The following is a 10,120-nucleotide window of genomic DNA, read 5'->3' on the forward strand; positions in this document are numbered from 1 at the left end:
GTTGTCGCAAATGGCAGTATTTCATCTCTTCTTATGGCTGAGTAATATTCCATCGTATATATGTACCACAACTTCTTTAGCCAATCATCTATTGTAGGACACTTTGGTTATTTCTATGTCCTGGCCACTGTGAATAATGCTGCTCTGAATATCGGTGTGCAAATATCTTTTTAGATATGGGTTTTCAAGTCTTTAGGGTAAAAACCCAGTAGTGGGATTGCTGGATCATATGATATATCAGTTCTTAGTTTTTTGAGGAACCTCTATACTGTTTTCCATAGTGGCTGTACCAATTTGCAGTCCCACCAGCTGTCCACATCCTCTCCAACATTTGTTATTATTTGTCCTGTTGATTATAGCTATTCTAACAGATGTGAAATGGTATTTCATTGTGGTTTTGATTAACAGTATGGAACACTTCACGAATTTGCGTGTCATCTTTGTGCAGGGGCCATGCTAATCTTCTTTGTATCGTTCCAATTTTAGTATATGTGCTGCCGAAGCAAGCACCCATTCTGCTTTTTGTGTCTATGAATTGATTACTCTATGTACCTCAAGTAAGTGGAATCATACAACGTATTTTTTTTGTGACTGGCATAATATCTTCAAGGTTCATCCATGTTGTAGCTTGTGTCAGAATTTCTTTCTTTTTTAAGAGCATGTAATATTCCATTGTATGGAGAGATCATGTTTTGTTTATCCATTCATCAGTCAGTGGACACTTGGGTCGCTTTCACCTTTTGGCTATTGAGAGTAATTATGCTACGAACATAGGTGTGTAAATATCTTTCTGAGACTCTGCTTTCAATTCTTTTGGGTTTATATACAGAAGTGAAATGGCCGATAATTCTATTTTTAATTTTTTGAGAAACCGCTATACTATTTCTCACAACGGCTGTATCGTTTTACACATCCACTAACAATGCATGAGGGTTCCAATTTCTCCACAGGCACAACAACACTCGTTATTTATTTATTTTTTTCATAGTAGCCATCCTAATGAGTGTGAGGTGATATCTCATTGTGATTTTGCTTTACATTTCCCTAATGATCAGTGATGTTGAGCATCTTTTCTTGTGCTTGTTGGCCATTTGTATATGGGTCATGGGATCTTAAGACATCATTGCCAACTGAGGTATGCCATATCCTAATTGTAGGAAAAAAAACTAAAGGGGAGAAATGCAAACTTCTAAATCTATGGAGATGGAAAGTAGATTAGTGGTTGCTGAGGGCGAGGGGAGGGGCGGAATGAGGAGTGACTGCTAATGGGTACAGGATTTCTTTTTGGGGTAATGCAATATTCTAAAATTAGATAGTGGTGATGGCTTCATAACTGTGAACATACTAGAAAGCATTGAATTGTGCAATTTAAATGGGTGAGTCTTATACTTATGAAGTTTATCTAAGTAAAGCTGTCTTTAAAATGCTGCCTTTTGAACTATAACAGTAATAGTCATGTTACTATTTATTAGCCAACTCTATTGAGTAAGAGTGAATGTTACAAATTTTTGGTGGATTTACATTCCTACCCAGAATTTTAGTCACTTTCTCTCTCCCTCCAGTTTCCTAAATCAGTTTTTATTTCTTCATTCTGATTCTGTCTTATGTGAGTATGCTTTAGGTTCTTCTAACCAAGGAAACCTCTTTATTTCATCTGAGGGAGTAAGCAAACCTCCTTTGGCAGATATACTAAGTTAGACAGGGAGGAGACAGCTAGCCTGGGTATCTCTGGGCCTCACCCCACACCCTGCATATGCAAAGGCTGACGGGAGAGAAAATATCATCATTGGTGGGTCTTCTCGGGAATGGGGTAAATAATTGCCTAAGCTGTGTTATGCAGGGCCTTAAAAGGTGCCTTCCCAATTCCCACACCTAAATGATCCCCCTTTATCATCTGATGGCCTGAAGTCACACTATTATTTCCATAGCCCTGGGCTTGTCACCAAGGCATGAGGCTGGTCCCTAAAGGGCCAGGAAACCCTACCAAGACCCTGAGGGCTTTTGGGCTTAAGTCACAGACTTCCATGTATACAAAGAGGTTTTCTCAGGCTTTGCTCTGCATGCATCCAGCTTAGCAGGTCTCTCCTTGGTAAGTTTGGAGGGGTGTCCCTCTGCAAGCTTATTGAATCGGTAAGGAAGATAAGTGGCTAAGAAAGCTGGAGGAAAGATGGCAAATAGTTTAAAGTTTAAGGTGCTAGCAACATATTTTGATAGAATTTGGTAGAGGGCTGTCAAACCCTTCTCTTCCAACAATGGTACTTCTATAGGCCTTAGACAATACCAAAAAGGAGTGTCACCCCTCCACCCACCATCTTTTTTGAGACTTCAAAGAGAGGAAATGACTGCCCCAGGACTGCATGGCCAGTTAGTAGTAGAGCCAGAGCTTCCACCTCTCCTGCCTGTGCTTTTCCGCTCAAGCTCCACAGTCTGATCTAGCCCAGCCAGCAGCCTCCAGTTTGGGAGCCTCCATTATAAAGGAGGAGCCAGGACAGCAGACGTCAGTGCAGCCCTCTCCAGAAGGCCTCTGTCCACCCTTCCCCACATGTTGCTCCTGTACCTTTTTTGGAGCTAACTTCTCTCCTGGTTCGCCTTTTGCTTTCTCTGCTGCAGTCTCCATGCCTGCACCATCTGGAATTGTAACTCTGCTAAGGATCTTCATAACTTTGCCCACCTCCTCCGCCATGTTCTGCCTTGTGGGCCCACACCAACGCAGATTTACCAAGTACAGAGTGTTCTCCTTTTATTTATTTCTGATTGCTTAGGGAGAAAAATGTTGCTTCTCAGACTTTAGAATCTTAGCATTTAAATAGTGACAAAATGATTTGCAAAATCTTCTGTTTACCATGGTCACTCATGCTGTCTTCTGATTTGCATCATGGACAAAGTCTGCGGCTTAAACAGGTTAAGTACCTGAGCCAGGAGGGGCTTCTTCGTTCCCTTGGCCTCACAGCTTGCTCCTCTGCCGTGGCCCAGATCTTACTCTCTGAGGTCAGGAGCCCTAGAAAGCTCTCACTGTCTTGGAAAGTCTGGCCTGTGCTCCTTGTGCAAAGGAGATGCCCATTCCTTCTTCTCTGCAACTCTAACTCCCTTTCCTCTTTCTCTTTCCTCCTTCATCCTGTTCTTTCTTTCCTCTCTTCTTTGTCTGCTTTCCATCTCCAGATTTTTTCACCCTCGTGACCAAATGTCATCTGGTTAAGTGATTTTTTGCATGCAGATATGATACAGTTGGCTCATCTGTTGTTTGTGATATCAGCCATCTAGGAATGGCTCAGGCCAGGGCCTCACTCAAGAAGCCAGGCTATTCCCAGAGTGAGAATCTCTTCCTCTTTATTTTACTCAAGAGGTTAAGTAATAGGAAGATCTTGTTGCTCCTTGACGCAGGAAAGCCAAGCACCCTAATGTCTGTGCATGTTTCCACTTTTGCGTCTCCCTGCCTCCTCTCAAGCAGAAGTCTTAGACTGGCGGAACACAGACATCCCTCCATTGTAACGACTCCCATGGTGCAGTCTGATTCTTTGTTTGCAAGTTAGTGAAGGAGCATTTGAATTCTGTGGCTGTACCTGATTATCGTATCCATTGTACTATTGCATTGGTATACAGTATGTATGGACAGAAAGGTGTGAAGCAACCTCTCTGCTATTTGAACTTTCACCATGTTCATGATCTGTAGCCTTAGTATCTGTTGCTTCATATTATTTATTCTACAGATGCCTTGCTGCCCACTCCAACGCTCAAACCATTAGGACAGAGATATCTAGCTCTGCATACAGGATCTTACAATCACTAGGTGGTCGACAGGGTTGAGCCAAATGAAATGTCACTGTTTAATCATGTTTTAACCTGCAAAATACTAAGTGTCTTTTGACAAGGATACGAAGTATTCATTGCTCAGGGTGTCCTAATGCCATTGGCGGCCTAGTCCTCAGGCATCCTTCCCAGTGCAGGAGGTTTTTATGCCTCCCTTCTGACATAGCCTCCCTTCAGGTGTAAAAAAAAACAAGCAAAGAAACAAACAAAAAAACTTCTAAAATGTCAAACCTGATGTTAGGTTATTAATTTTCATCAAGAGATGTACCTTTTTTGGAGCTAGCTTCTCTCCAGGCTAAAATCAGCTCCCTCCTGCAGCAGGAAAATCTCCCTGTGAAGACAATTTGGCATTACAAAGTTGCTTGGTGGTCAGTGGACTCAGATTATTTTAAAGGGAGTATTCTCAGATGCAGGGGCCTGTGTGGGGACAGGCCAGCCTGAAGTAGAAGGCCCCAGCCCAGCTGAGCACCTTCTCTAGCAAGCCCGCTGCAGAAAAGGCCAGTTTTCTCTGTGAGACTGCATGTGCCCTGTGAAGGTGATGAGAACTGATCAGATAATCTCAGGGTCATGGAGTGATCCTGAGGACAGCTCGATAATCTCAGGGTCATGGGGTGATCCTGAGGACAGCTCGATCCCCACTGAGAGAAGTTTGCTACAGCCCATGGGGGAAGCCAGTGGGGTTAACTTGGCTGATTTCTGAAACCTCAAATAATCCACGATGGCTGTGGCTGAAACAAGGAAAAATCATCTCCCAGAATGTATTTTCTCCTCCCTCTCCACCCTCCTTCCTCTCCCTCCATCCCTCCCTCTCTTCCTCCCTCCCTTCCCCTTCCTTTCCTTCCTTCCTTCATTCCTGTATTCACTCTGTCTTTCTTTATTTTTTCTTTCTGGGGTCTTTTCTTATGGGGAGGGATTATAATTTTTCAATAAAATGCACATATTTTAAGTGTACAGTTTAATAAGTTTGACAAGTATAAATAAACTTTGACAAGTTTAATAAGTTTGACACTCATATAACTACTGTGTCAATCACCCCAGAAAGTTCCCTTGTACCTTTTCCAGTCAAATCCCTCCCCGAATGTCCATCAACTGAAATGATAAAGGAATAGATAAATAAAATGTGGCCTACCCATACAACAGAATATTATTCAGCCATAAAAAGGAATGAAATACTGAAACATGCTACAATGTGGATGAAGCTTGAAAACATTACGCTGAGTGAAAGAAGCTAAGCACAAAAGACCACATATTGTCTGGTTCCATTTATATGAAATGTCCAGAATAGGCAAATCTATAGACAGAAAGTAGATTATTGGTTGCCAGGGGCTGGATGGGGGCTGAGTGCCAATGGGTATCAGGTTTCTTCTAGAATTAGATAATGGTGATAGTTGCATAACTCTGAACGTACTAAAAATCACCACATTATACACTTTAAACAGGTGAACTTTATGGCATATGAAATGTATCTCAATAAAGCTGTTATTTTTAAAGAAAGGTATGGAGCATTTCTATTATCCCAGAAAGTGCCTTTGCACTGTTTCCCAGTCAATTCCCATTCTATGTACCCTAGAGGCAACCACAGTTCTGTTTTGTTTTTTTTTTCAACATAGATTATTTATACCTATTCTAGAACTTTATGTAATTGGAATCATATATTTGGCATTCATTTGTGTAAGTCTTCTTTCACTCAGCGTAATGTTTTTGAGGTTTGCCCATGTTGTTGTGACAGTAGTTGTGCCTTTTTTCTTTCTTTCTTTTTTCTTTTTTGCTGTGTAGTATGACTTTACTACTGTAGTAAAGTCTATATTTTCTTATAGATGGTTTTAGCTATTATGAATAAAACTGCTATGGATATTCTTATACAAGGGTTTTCGTGGACATGTGTTTATCTTTCCTTTTGGTAAATACCTAGAAATGGAATTGCTGGGTTATACAGTTTTGTTTTTAGTTTTGTAAGAAACTCATAGATCTTTTTCCAAAGTTTTTTTTACCATTTTACACTCTCATAACAACATATGGGAGTTTTGATTGCTCCTCATCCTCACCAACATTCAGTACTGTCAGTCTGTCTAATTGTAGTCATTTGAGGTGATGTGTTGGAATTTTTAATAAATTCCATTTATTAATTTTTTTAATGGTTAGTGCTTTTTGTGTTTTGCTTAAGAAATATTTGCCACCTCAGGGTCATGAAGATAGTCTCCTGTGTTTTCTTTTAGATGACGTATTGTTTTAGTTTTTTGTTTAGATCTAGGATCCATTTCAGTTTAATTTTTTGTTATGATCTAAGAAATTGTGGTTCAGTTTTCTTCCTTTTGAATAGACAATTATTTCAGCCCATTTGTTGAAAAGAATTTTCTTTCCCCATTGAATTATCTTGGTATCTTTGTTGAAAATCAGTTTATATATATAATACATATAAATATATACAAATATATAATATAATAGATAATATATTATAATATATAATATAATATAATACAATAATATAATATTATATAATATATTATATTATATATATTTATGGACTCTGTTTTCTGTTCCATTGATCTATTTGTGTATGCTAATACCAAATCTATGAACATGGTACATCTCTTTATTTATTTAGGTCTTCTTTAATTTCTCACAACAGTGTTTGGTAGTCTTCAGTACAGAAATCTTCCATGTCTTTTATTAAATTTATTCCTAAGTAGCATTTTTATTTTAATAGAGGAAACTGAAAGCCACAGAGGGGTGAAGGTGAAGTTGTAAATGGACAGATGATGGGCTGATGTTCAGGGTTGGGGCCCTATTAGGCACCCGAAATAATCACCAACAAGAAGCAGCTGGTCACATAGGTGGTCACTGAGTGCCCTCCATCTGGATATCAGAATCAAGCCAGTTCTCTGGGGACGTGATAGCCAAGAAGTCTGTGTTTGCTTATTCCCTTCTTGCACTGAAATGAACACCTTTTTAGCCTTCCTTTTGGATACCAGATATACTACGTTGGTCAGGTATGGGCTAGTCCTACTTCCCATCCTGTCCTGAGAGAAACCATGATGCCTCCAGCTCCCAGTGAGTCTCCTTAGGCTATCCTCTGAGCGGCAGTGGCCAGTGACCTCTGCAGGGTCCTGGCTTGAAGAGCTGTGCTTTAGTGAGCTGAGAAATATAGCAGAATCAATCATACACTTGGTAAGTTAGAGGTAAAAAGAAATGAGAAGAGATGGAGCATAAGGAGGGGGCTGAATGATTTCAATGGCAGAGCACTGAAGTAGGGGCCACGAATTCCTGCTGACTGAGGGTTGATCAGTGCTTTCCCACACTGCTTTGGATTTCCAGTGCCTTTCCAGTTTCAGTGTCTGGGAAGCCGTGCTCTCCTGGAATTTCTTCTCTTCCCACAAGGCTCAGGTGTTCGACTTTTCCAAGGGTCCTTGCTGGCTAGCTTGTGACTAAGATTTCTGTTTCTTATTTCCACGAGTATCCTAACAGTATTGCCCTCCCATTTACATGCACTAATGAGGGAACTCCTGCTTCCTGCATCCAAGAGTGTCCAACACGCACATCTGAGAATCTCCTTTGGTCTCTATGTCACCTCAGTTTGGAGCCTTTTGTTTTCCCCTTGGTTGTGAGGTTGTGTAAGTGTGTGCATGTGTACACAAATAACTAGAACTCCTTATCTTTGTAGTTTTGTCACATATAGGCAGAGATCTTATTGATAATTTGGAGTGAGCCCATCAGAGCCATCCTGAACAAGGGAGAGTCTGAAAGGAATGCTGCAAGGAAGATGTAAGAGAACTGGGGTCCTCAGGAAATGCTTGGAGGCTTGCAAGACTGCCTAGAAGAAGGAGCACATATGTTCCTGATGTCAAATGGAGAGGAGAAGAAGCTGTGGGAAAAACATTTGGCTTAATGTAAAAAGCTTTATAGGAACTGTACAACCATGTAACAGGCTTCCTTGCCTCATTATGATGTCCATAGCCCCGGAATATACAAGCAGATGCTGTCAGAGATTCCTGCACTGGGCAAGATAATGTGACCTTCAAGATCCATTCAATTCTGTGTCTAACACTTTACTAAGAGTTGATGAATATTCTCCTCCTAAGAAGACGTCTCCAGGGAAAGGAGCACAAAGAAAGACATTTTTAAAGGTGAAATTTCAGGAGCAGTGACATCAATGTGGAGAGGTGTTTTGGCTGGGGACTTGTCATGGACCCTAGAATTAGACTGTAGTTGGTAAACAAGACCAGCCATGATCCATTCCACTAAATAGAAATGCCTTCCCCCATCAACATCCTCACCAATCATTAGTTTGGCCAAAGTGAGCTCTCCTAAACCAGTTTGGCTAGGCTTCCTGCTTCTTTGCATCTTCTAACCATGAGAAAGAGCCAGAAAGTGCGACATCAGGGCTGGAGGAGAGAGTGGGGGATGCAGCTGCAGGAAACACCTACTCAGGCACTTCGTGGAGGGAATCCTTCTCTCAGCATTAGCTTGGAGCCAACTTTTCTTTCTTTATGACTCAATCCCCGTTAATTAGAAAAGCTGCTCGAGCTTTCTTCATTTCAGTCAGAAGTCCTGCCCATGCCTTAGCTGTTGGTGCTGTAGGGATTTGCTCCTTTCTTCTTTAAGGTCTCATAGGAGACTTGTGTCTTCCAGACAGTTTTCTTCAGGGGACCCCCCAAGCCCTTTCCTGGTTTCTGTAGGTGGAGGATAGTATCTTTTCCTTGTGCTTTAGGTTGGTCCCACCATTAATTTATCTTCTCAAGATACATGTCTGGGGTCTTAAGTGGAGGCTAGAGATGAGGAACATATCACTTCCATCATGGAATGAGAGCATCCTGGGCCAAAGAAAAGAGCCTTGAGGTTGGACACACCTAAATTTGTTTGAATTAGTTCAGACACTAGGTAGCTGTGTAGTTAGTTTATTAACTCATCTGAGCCTCAGTTTCTGCATCTATAAACGTGAGATGATGACATCTCTTGTACTTGGTTGTTGAGATTATTCAAAGAGATACTATATGTGGCAGCACCTAGTGTGGTACTTGGTTTTGAGTAGGAGCTAGATGAATGCCACCTCTCTTTCTTACTTTCCATCACTTCCTGGTCTTACTTTCCAATACTTCCTTCCAAGGTCTTCTTGGTAGCTGTTTAACGGGAACACTGGTGGTCCTAGGTGTGGAAGGAGCAGTCTTATTGGATGGAAAGTCTTGATGCCTTTTAGAACTTTCAGAGAAATCCATAGACAGAGAAAGTGGCCACTGTATGCGATTCGAGCATGACCTGAGGAGTGAATACTGGACTCCATTTGTTATTTGTTTACACACTACCCCAAAGTGGCCTGAAATTCCTTCCATTAGTCATTTCCATTTTTAAATTATCTTCTGGAATTCATAGATTCACATGGAGAAATAGTCTGTAGGCTGGAGCATAGAAAGCCATTTTCAAGGATGGAGAGGAAGGCCAGGTTTGTTGTCTGTCTCTCATCCAATAGCATATTGGACCCTTTAAAAATGAGATTAGTTGACTGATACCTTGGAGCAGAGATGCCGTTATCTTTTTAAAAAATCTGGAGCCTTGAGTATGGGCCCTGCCTACAACAGGAGGTCATCAACATTTTTTGATGAACCAGTGAATGTCTTTTAAAAATTATATGATTCTGACACATGCTACAATATGGATGGACCTTGAGGACATTGTGTTACATGAAATAAGCCAATCACAAAAAGACAAATACTATATGATCCCACTTATATGAGGTACCTAGAGTCATCAAATTCGCACAGACAGAAACTAGAAGGGTGGACGCCAGCAGCTGGAGGTAGGGGAAATAAGGAGTTGTTTAATGAGGACAGAGTTTCAGTTGGGGGTATGAAAATATTCTAGAGACGGATGGTGGTAATGGCTGCAGAGCAATGTAAAGGAACTTAATGCTACTGAATTGTACACTTAAAAGTGGTTAAAATGGTAAATTTTATGTTATATATTAGCTCACTGAAAAATTGTGTGTAATCTAATCCGTGTCCTAAATTTTAAAAATGTGGTATAATCAATTATTTCTTAATGTTAATACTGTGAATTAACATTTGTTAGATGTGAAACTATTGCTGGATTTGCTCACTTATTCAGCTGACAGTCCTCAGTGTCCAGCTCCATGTGAGCCCCTGAGCTCAGCATGAGAATTCAAAGATTCAGTCCCAGGCTTACTCTTCCAGACTTAGATTCTGAAGGTAAAGATGAAGTCCTGGCCCATGAAGCCCTGATTCAATGAGTGAAGCTTGCACTCTGGCAGAGGAGTCTGCGGAAGGACTGATTACTTTCTGCTGGTTTTGGAGGCACACTT

The 10,120-nt window shown here is 40.9% G+C and overlaps 1 non-coding gene across 1 annotated transcript; it reads right to left on the reverse strand.

Annotated features, from left to right (window-relative positions):
* Window positions 1-403: 403 nt before the first annotated feature.
* LOC111730086 lies at window positions 404-510 on the reverse strand. The gene has a single exon (XR_002776551.1). It is a non-coding gene; the product is annotated as a U6 spliceosomal RNA (small nuclear RNA).
* Between the last annotated feature and the right edge of the window lie 9,610 nt (window positions 511-10,120).

This window comes from Pteropus vampyrus, unplaced genomic scaffold (assembly GCF_000151845.1).
Source record: "Pteropus vampyrus isolate Shadow unplaced genomic scaffold, Pvam_2.0 Scaffold300, whole genome shotgun sequence".
NCBI classification, from domain to species: domain Eukaryota; kingdom Metazoa; phylum Chordata; class Mammalia; order Chiroptera; family Pteropodidae; genus Pteropus; species Pteropus vampyrus.